The 9,936-nt window shown below is 47.8% G+C and overlaps 1 long non-coding RNA gene across 1 annotated transcript; it reads left to right on the top strand.

The window, feature by feature from the left end:
- Nucleotides 1–992: 992 nt before the first annotated feature.
- Nucleotides 993–9,901, top strand: LOC111560797. The gene is made up of 3 exons (XR_002742848.2): nucleotides 993–1,261; nucleotides 4,751–5,289; nucleotides 5,831–9,901. It is a non-coding gene; the product is annotated as an uncharacterized LOC111560797 (long non-coding RNA).
- Nucleotides 9,902–9,936: the final 35 nt, after the last annotated feature.

The raw sequence follows: 9,936 nt of genomic DNA, 5'->3' as shown, positions 1-9,936 counted from the left end.
TTTGTCAGGGCTGCCATGTACAGCTGCACAAGTTGTGCACTACTTTGCTATTCAAAGTGGGGTTTGGAGACCAGCAGCATCCATATCACTTGGGAGCTTGTTAAAAATACAGAACTTGGGTCCCACCTCAGACTGACTGAATCAAAATCTGTTTTAACAAGATCCCGAGGTGATTCCAACATTAAAGTTGAAGATTTGCTCCCGTGTAAGGATCCCAGGTAGCACCACACACACAGGCTGCAGTGTGACTGACACTCCTGGAATAGGATGACAAGCTGGCCCTGCTCGGGTAAATCCTCCTTGGGTGTCATCTCCTGCCTCCAAATGGAGACAATAATGTCTGCCCTCAGAGGGGCTGTGCTGTAAAATGAGGACTGAGCAGGGAGAGCCTCATAAGGCTGGTGCTCGAGCAGGACTGGCTCAGGCTGACACGACTGCGTCTCCTGGCATGTGAGCTTGGGAATTTTCACCACACCGAGGGCTTTTAGGAAAAACAAGATCCTTATGTTTTGGAGTAGAAAGGACTTCTGGGAATTCTCTGTTCACACAGATATCCAATTTTCACTCCATTTTAAGACGGAACGGATGAAGGAGAGGTGAAATAGCAAAATAAATGGATGGTAGGTAGCTGTGCTGGGATTGGGGCTGGGGGCCTGCTCCACCTCATGGCCCCACCCCCACCCCTGGTCCCCACCCCCTCCGGCCACTAGCACTGTCTTCAACACCCAACACCACACAGAGATATACTTGAGGGAGCGTAGATAAAATGTACATCTTCCTTAAAATAAAATCCCCAAGTAAAGAAATGGACAGCTCTAGGGGTGCCTGGGTGGCTCAGTCGGTTAAGTGTCTGACTTCGGCTCAGGTCATGATCTCACAGCTCGTGAGTTCGAGCCCCACGTCGGGCTCTGTGCTGATAGTTCAGAGCCTGGAGCCTGCTTCAGATTCTGTGTCTCCCCTTCTCTCTGTCTCTCCCACGCTCATGCTCCGTCTCTCTCTGTCTCTCAATAACGAATAAACTTTAAAAAATTTTTAAAAAATAAGTGGACAGCTCTTTTTCAGACTTAAATAGAAGATGTCAGGACAGATGAGACCATCAGAAAAGAGTATATCGACACTGACTTTCTAAACACTTACAGACCTTGTGTTGTGTTGCTAGGCCTTGTGCTGAGTCCCAGATGCAAGAGGAAGATACTGACCAGTCTTTATCTTGCTCCCAGTCTGGAAGGGACACATGACCTATGCTCCAGAGAAGCTAATAGTGAGTACAAGGCCCTGGGTATGAAGTCCACTGATGTTATGTATTACTAGAGGAGTTAAGAGAAGAATGAGAAGTTTTTGGGTGAAGCAGACATGGAAGATTCTAGAAGATGCTGTATTGGAAAAGCCTGAAGGCAAGTAGGATTTGAGAGGAACAGAGAGCAATGAGTGCAAAACTGGAAATTTACAAAGTGTGTTTAAGAGCCAGGGGACAGCTTGAATCATCTAGAACAAGGGTGTCTTAATCTATTGGGGCTGCTTTCACAAAATTCCACAGACTAGGTGGCTTATAAACAACAGAAATTTATTTCACAGTTTTGGAGATTGGAAAGTTCAAGATCAAACCACTGGCAGATTCTGTGTCTGACGAAAGCCAGCTTCCTGATTCATAAATGGTGCTTTTTCACTGTATCCACACATGGGAGAAGGGATGAGGGATCTTCTCTGGAGTCTCTTTTATAAAGACACTAATCCCATTCATGAGGGCTCCACTCTCATGACCTAATTACCTCCCAAAGTCCCCACTTTCTAATATCATCGAATGGGGAGTTAGAATTTCAACGTATGAATTTGGACGGACATAAGCATTCAGACCATAGTAAGAGGCCAGAAGTCTTTTTCTGTAGAAGTCCAGAGAGTAAGTATTTTTGGCTTTGCAGGTCATGGGTTCTCTGTTCCAACAGCACCATTGTAGCTGGAAAGCAACCATAGATAACAAGTATACCAAGATACATGGCCATGCTCCAATTCACTTTGAAATTTGAACTTCATATAATTTTCATGTATCACAAAATATTATTCTTCTCTTGATTTTCCCCCAACCACTTAATGATATAAAAATCATTCTTTGCTTATAGGCTGTACAAAACCTTGTGGTGGGACAGATTTGGCTTGTGGGCCATAATTTGCCCATTTCTGGTCTAGGGGCAGGATAAAAGGTAGGCTGGGGCGAGATCATGTGGCCATTGGATACCAGGTTAAGGACTCTGGTCTTTTTCCAAACCCAAGTCAGATGTAGGAAACCATGACTTCCAAGACACTTTCTTCCTAGATAAGTTGCTCCCAAGATCCCAGGAAGGGGGTCCATGATCTTGCACCTTTTACTGAAAGGGGCAGGACTGAGGGAGGAAAGGTTTGGGGTTAAAAACAGAATCATTGTTAGCCTTTGAAAGCACTAAATACCCTAAGAATCAGCTAAGTGATTCAATGAAATCACATAGGTTGTTAAATATTTGAATCTGGAGCCGAGAGCTGAAGATGAAGGTAGTATTTTAAACCACAGGAATCGACAAGCCCATTCAGGAAAGGAATGTAGAGAGGGAAGAGAATGAAGCCAAGGATGGAGCCCTGTGGCACTCTGTTTCTGGGGGTCAGCTAAGGACCAGCAGAGCCTGGAGAGGCAAGAGGAAACAGCAGACTGGGATGCCAGAAGCCAAGGGGAAAGACTGACTGCAGAAGGAGCCAGTGGCCAGTGCACCCAGTGCTGCTGAGAGCGGTTGAGGGTGAGCACGGAGCGTGTCTGGGGATCCGGTCACGGGCAGGTCTCTGGTGACTTTGGCAAGAGCAGATCAATGTGGAGGTGGGTGTGGAAATCAGAGAGCGGAGGTGATAGAAACAATTCTTAGGAGACATTCTAACCTTTGCAAAAGGGATGAAATTAAGCATTAGTCATAGGGAAGGATGAGAGATTGAATGAAACTCCATAGACTCCTATTTTGTGCCTACTCTGTCCCAGGCACAATGCCAGGCACTGAGGATACCAAGATGGGAAGGGACGAGGTCTGAATAACCACACTCCTAAATATGATCTGCATCCAAACAAGCATAAAACAACAAGGAACACTGGAACCATGAATTCTGTGTTTGGGGATCAGAAAAAGCAACCCCGAGGACGTGCTACCTGGCCTGTGCATACAGATGAGGAAGGATCAAGAAAGAAAAGGCCTGCTGAGCAGTGGGAAAGAGGATTTCAAAACAGCAGAGTTAGGAAGGAACAGGAGGTCTGGGGGACAGCAAGTGATCTGACATGGCCTGACAGGTGGTGGCAATGATGAGACGCAGGGAGTGGCAGGAGACACTTTTGGAGACGTTAGCCAGCCATGTTGAAATAGTCCTTTGTACTGTGTTCAAGAGACTGCAGTTTGTAAAAAGGGGGAATGAAAGGGAAAAAACAGTGGTCTACCTGCTATGTGCCAGGCACCGAGCTAGCCACCCCTTTGAATGTGGATTTGCAGTATAAGATAGACCTGGGTTCAAACTCTGATTTTGCAAGGTGTAATAGCTGCATAGCCTTGGGCCCTTTAACCTCGCAAATCTCAGTTTCAACTCTAAAATGGGGAGGATAATGCTTATCATATGGAATTATCAGAAGGCTTAAGTGAGACAATAAAAGCAAAAGCAACTGCCAGGATGATTATTTAAATACAGTGATAGTTGCAAGTTTAGACTTGCATTCTAGAAAGATTGCTCATGTAGTGGTGTGCTGGACAGATGGGGGCGCTAGGGATAGGACAAAGGGGAGACCGGAGCTACCAAGGCCAGGTAAGAGCTACTGCAGGACTAGTTAATAAAGAAGAAAAAGAAACGAAGGAGCTATTGTTGGAGCTTAGGGGGGAGCTGAATGCTGAGGGCCTTGCAAAGGTCTGGTCTGGGGATGGCTGAATCTGGGGTATTCTATGAGTAAGGGGATGTGGGGGCAGAGCAGGGAAGAGGGTGAAGAAGAAGGGAGAAGCAAGCAGAATGATTTCAGTTTCTTCTGCTTGACTGGCCAGTGGACCTCTTAACTGAACTGGCAGATACAAGAGAAACTGTGGGTGTGGGGAGACTCTATCATTTTGGACAAATTGAGTTTGAGGATTCCACAGAATGCCAGATGGGGAGGGCCTGAGGGAGTTGGAACCAGAGATCAGGAACTCCAGAGAGGAGGGGCCCGGGGACTCAGACCTGAGCTGTGGATGCAGGAAGGACAGCCTAGCTCATGGAGAGGGAATGCCAAGAGTCCAGATGGTGTATGAGGTGGGGGCAGGGAGAGGGAGACTCTGGAAGGTCCCTAAGAATCCAGGTTTAGGCCAGGTGGGAATAATCCAAGATATGGTTCACACAGAACTTTATATAGTCTATTAGAAACTGCATGGGCTTCAGCTATTTTGATTCAGACCCAGAGATTCAGAGCTAGAAGGGAGCACCTAGTCTTTTCTGTATTCAGTACAGGCCAGGCGCTGTGAATAAAGCTGCTTCCTAAGGGGAGAATGCCCAGCAGTAAATGCAGAAAGAGTCATGGAATTAGACAATACCAGCTGTGTAGTGAAGACACAGCCTTATCAGTGGACTTCACAGTCCGGACACCCCGGTTTTAGGGGAGAAATGGTCTGGAGATGTGACCTAACTATTGAGGGGATACAGAAGTGGCCTGGTTGGGAATTATACAGTGGAGGTCTTGGTGGAACCCAGCTAAATGTTTTTCCACGATGTCATTGTTCTATGTCAACAGCCCTCCAAGGTGTGCAGCGCCCAGTGAAATCCGCATTTTACAGCTGAGGAAAATGAGTCTCCAAGAGATGGAGAGACCTGCCTCCCATCACACCAGTGCCAGCAAGCGGCAGCGGCAGCTGCGAGCCCCAGGTCTCCCTGCTCTAACCTCTGTGGGCTGTTTTTGGCCACCTGAGCTGGCGGGAGGCTGGTGGTGAGGGCCAGAGGTGCCTGGGGACTGCGGTCCTCTGGGGTGGGGATGCCGAGAGAGGTACCACTTCAGGTTCAAGTTGCTAGTTTTGCAGGAGTATAAAATTACTGCACAAGTCCCAGAGAATAAACAGAGTTAACACCCCATTAAATACAATGGACTTTCTACGTGAGCTTCAGACGTGCCTAGATTGAAACTAGCTGAGCAGGAGCTGGCCCGTGAGTAAAATGTATCACGCACGCTGCCTTAACACTTTCAAAAAAGAAAAATCCAGCACAGGGAGAAGGAAGCGCCAGCAGCAGCTCTGCAGGCTCAGGGCTGAGGATCCGGTAATGAAGTCTTTCTGGAAGGTAAGAAAGGGCTGTGTGCTGTATGCTATTTTTAAACATGCTGGAGCAGCACATGTATTCCTGCCCTGCACACTTTCTCCAGCAGAGGAGGGGCCCCGGGGGAATGCAGCCAGGAATTTAGATGCTATTTATTGTATTTCCTTTTATCAGTCAAATGATTTTCCTATTTCCCATATAGATAAAGATCTTCTGCTTACAGCTCCGGCTGGTTGACCTTGTCAGGACTGCTGTGCAGTCTGGAAATTGGTCCCAGAGAGAGAAGGGCATTGTTAGGGGGTTTGTTTGTCGGGTTGGGTTTTTCTTCTCCCAGCAGGGAGGAGATCGGTTTACAAAAAAAAAATAAACAAATAAGTAAAATAAATAAATAAATTAAAAACCTTCCGAAAAACCCAAAACTGATTGTTTTGTGCCTTTTTGCAAAACTGCAAGTTTGTCCAAGCAGTTTGGTTCACCAGCCTCCCTACAACCCTCCCCCCCACCCCCATGCGTCCACCTCATCTTTCACCAACCCTCGCTCTCTGTCTCTCTCTCCCCGCTGCAGCAGCAAACCCGACCCTGGACCCCCAGCCTGGGACCCACTGCCGTGTTGCTGCCTTGGCAGGAGGTGAGCAGAGGAGGCGGCAGCTCGGTCTCAGCTTGCAAACTGAGCCCGTCTCTCTTGGCTGTGCCAGCTCCGGAGGCCCCTCAGAGATGCCAGTATGCCTGAGTGGGAGCAGTTGCAACTTCCCCTGGGCTGGAAGCCTTGGGAGCCAGCAAGGCCTCGGGAAGCTGCATTCTTGGGCAAGGGCGTGGCCAGAGGACTGCTGATCGGAGGCGGGAGGTCTCTTCTTGGGCAAGCTGCCCTCATTGTCTCGCCTCGCCTGGGCCTGCTGGCCAGGTTCACGGGCAGGAGCAGCACCACTGTTCCTCACCTTCTCCGGAACAGGACCAGCGGATGCTGTAGGAGGCTGGGGTTTCATTATAAATCCTCTTCATTTCTGGCTCGCTCACAACCACGAAACATAAAGAGAGCCAGCTAGACGGAGGGAAGCCAGCCCCTTGCAGATTCAACGTTTGAATAGGCAGGAGCTTCAGGCCCTCTTCACACCAGCGCGGGTCGGCTGTGGATTTTAACAGAGCTGCAGGCTTTCTCGAGCCCCCAGGTCCCTCCCAATTGTCATGGTGCTTCCTGGCCGGGACAGCAGAGGGCGCTGGCTCTCCCGACAGCTTACTGTCACAGGCGGCGCTCCCACACATCTGGAAATGGGCTCTTCCACTCTTACGAAATGTTGGACAAGGATCTGTCCGTGTGAGATGTGCTGGCACCGAGTGAGCAAGCAAGCATACACATCAAGAATTCCACTTTCTCATTAGTTCAGTTTCTCCCTCAAGAGCACTGGTGGAATGTGGGGAATTTGCCTTGCCAGAGCAGCCTGCACATTGGAGTCTTGGGCTCGGTTCAGCCTGGGTGGAATGCTTGGAGGGACCACCTCTGGTCTGAAGCCTTTGCCCTTCCCTCCCACGTGGAGGGGGGAAAAGAAAACAGAAGAGCAGGACCTCCCAGATCTTTCCCCCAGGGGAAGAAAGCTAAGAATGTTTGGCCTTGCCCCTGTGGGCCTCCTGAGGAGAGCAAATGCCCACATTTCCAGGTCCTTGAGAAACAAGATCTAATTCTAAGAAAGCATTCCCAAATTACAAGCGATTAGAAATGCCAATGACATATGCAAACAATGGAGCTGGGAGAGGAGAGACTGCCCGGAGGAAGGCAGAGCTGGAGCCAGGGAAGGGACCTGGTTGCTATTCCCAGAATGCTCCCTAGACTTCTACAAGCCGCATGCATTTAAATGTCCACATTTTCCCCGCAGAAGCCAGCAATCTGTACTTCTCTTGGCCAAACAACACATCAGTCTAATATGGTGTTGGAGAAACGCATTACATTCTTTTATGAACAGAATGTTAACATCACCTAGAATCAATATTTATATCCAAGAACACAAGGAACTGGCTTGTTTTGTGCTGCGGCAGGTTTAAGAAAGGGACATCCGGGGGTTGCTGGAAGTTCCCCTTGCTCCTACCCAGAAAGGCATGGCCCATGGCTCTGGCATCCAAAGGGTTTCCACCTCGAGACCCTGCAATCCTGGGATTGCGAGAGGAAGCCAGAAGCAGCAAGTGGGGCAGGACTTCACAGTGAGGTCCAGGGCGGGAGACAATATCCTGTGACAGTTTGGGGGAAGGAGGTTCAGACTTGTATCCTGGCACTTTTCCTATTGCATATCAAAGTGAGAGCAGACACAGCTTAACATAAATCTTAACACGAGAGACTTCTGGGGGCTTGGAAAGCAAGGGACGGGGTGAGATGACACTTTCTCTTTCACACTGGTGAGGTTTTTTTGGCCAGGCAATTACCTTCATCTGAGCCAGCCATTGTGACAGTGAAGGAAGCCAAGTCTCCTCCCCTCAGAATGCTGTGTATTCCTCCAGAGGTTTTTGGGAAACTCCATCAAGCTCCTTAGGCTGTTTTGTTCCTTAATGCTGTTTTTATTTTACTGCCTTTAGAAGCCTCTGGGCCTGCAGCCTGGAGTCAGTGCCTTGCTCCTTCTTACATGATTTCACTTTTGCCTGCACCAGAGCATCTAAAATTGTGAACGTCTTCTTCATCTCTTGGACTGAATTGGGGCCTCATTTTGCAGAGCAAGCAGGCCCCACTTGGTTCCCAAATGAGATGCTGAAGGTTACCCCTTTCAACAGTAGCACTTGTCTCTCATTAAATGCCTGGAGCTCATTATGGTATTACCTGCAGAAAAGTCTCTACGGCTTTAATAGGCATGATCTTTAGAAAAGATCCTTTGGCTTATGTATAAGACCAAGACATGATTAATCTTGGCCCCATTTAGCTGGGGTCAGATCTTCAGTCTACAGTGAATCCTCTTCTCGGCATAATCACAATTTACAATTTTCTAAAATTTACAGCCCTTTCCCCTGTGTCGTTAGCATGTTTAGTTGTTGCAATTCACTTGATCGGTCCTGTTATTTTCATCCAGTTCTGAGAAACAATCAGTAAATATGCCAGTCATACTTGCTATAAACTCAGCCATGATATACAGACAATATTTCACTGTAAGCCATGTGGATGTTTAGCATCTTTACAGATGCAAAGCTCCCCCTGCAGAAATCCCATGCAAGAAACCTGTACTAGTTAAATGCTCTGAACACCTTTAGAGATACTGCCTGATTTAAGCCAACCAGAAAGTGGCACGTGGGTCCAGATGCTGTTCTGGTGTCATGGGCAGAACCAAAGAATAGTCAAAGTTGATAGGAGGGTCAAGGATCAAAGAGTGAAATCTTTAGTCAGGATGGTGTGACTTTTTGCCTGTAGAGCAGTGCCAGAATCTGAGAGGAAGGGGCTGACACTAGGGCCTCCTTACGGGTCTTTAGTAAATGTCACCTCAAGTCCAGACCTATCTTTTAAGCTTTAGAATTGTCAATATAAATACTTATTTAACACCTACCCTCCTGCATCTGAACTGAACGTGGCCGCAAAGACCTCTGATTTGTGGACACTCCTGCCTGTTCCAGTCTGCTCCTCCCCCAGGCTTTCCATCCCAAGAAATGGCGCCCCTATGGATCTGTTTGAGATTCCTGCACAGCTGCTCTCTCTCCTCCCTCCTTCCCACCTCTAGCTGTCACTCATCTTGTCCATTCTACTGCCCACTGAGCTTCATGGCATCCTCTCCTCCCATCCCTTCTTTTTTCAAGTCCCATCTTGAGGGTCACTTCCTAGAGAGGCTTTCCCTGACCCCACAGTCTAAAACAGGTCCCTACTCCCTGCCAGCACACTCTCGAGAACCACCACTCTCTTCCTGCATTTGATCCCCGCAGTTAATATCCTATGGACTCAGCTTTTCTTATTCATGTTTCCTCCACTAGACTGTAAGGTCCGCAAAAGCAAGAACCATTCTGTTCTGTTGAGCCTGCCACGGAGGGTAGTAAATATAGGCTGAACTACTTAATGAAATTATACTGCAATCTGGGCAGCTGCTGAGAGGGGGTATGATGCTACTTTAAAGGTTTATGCCTTCCTGATGAACCTGTCTGGCCAGACCCCATGTTACTCCCAAATTCCTCTTTGAGGAGTCCCTCACTGAGGGTTGGGAGAAACCGAGTCAAATTCCCAAATGTCTCTCTAATCTGCTCCTTCACCATTTCTACTACAGACTCTTCTTACTTTTGGCCTGAGTGTTTTAACAGTTTCCTAATCAGCCTCTCTCCTTACTGCTTTGAATTCAGGAGTCCAGCAAGGACTAAGAACTGCAAACATGAACAGGGGGAAATGCTTCTTGACTTTCATAAACCTCTAACTGAAATTGTGCACTTTGATTTTAAATGTGGGCAACAAACCCCAGCAGGACCTGTGAGTTTGCCCCCAACAGAATCACATATGTTTTTACATCACATTACAGCTGTTGCAGATATTGAAATACAATTTCTGGCCATTAGTGTTTTAAAGTTACGGTAGTTATTAGAGCTGCTGCTAGATTATATTATTTAATCCTTTATTAAGAAATACAAATATTCTGGGGTGCTTGGGTTGAGCGTCTGGCTTCAGCTCAGATCTCACAGCTCATGAGTTCGAGCCCTGCATCTGGCTCACTGCTGTCAGTGCAGAGC

Source organism: Felis catus, chromosome B3 (assembly GCF_018350175.1).
Source record: "Felis catus isolate Fca126 chromosome B3, F.catus_Fca126_mat1.0, whole genome shotgun sequence".
Lineage (NCBI taxonomy): Eukaryota > Metazoa > Chordata > Mammalia > Carnivora > Felidae > Felis > Felis catus.
This window is presented reverse-complemented; position numbering and strand designations above follow the sequence as displayed.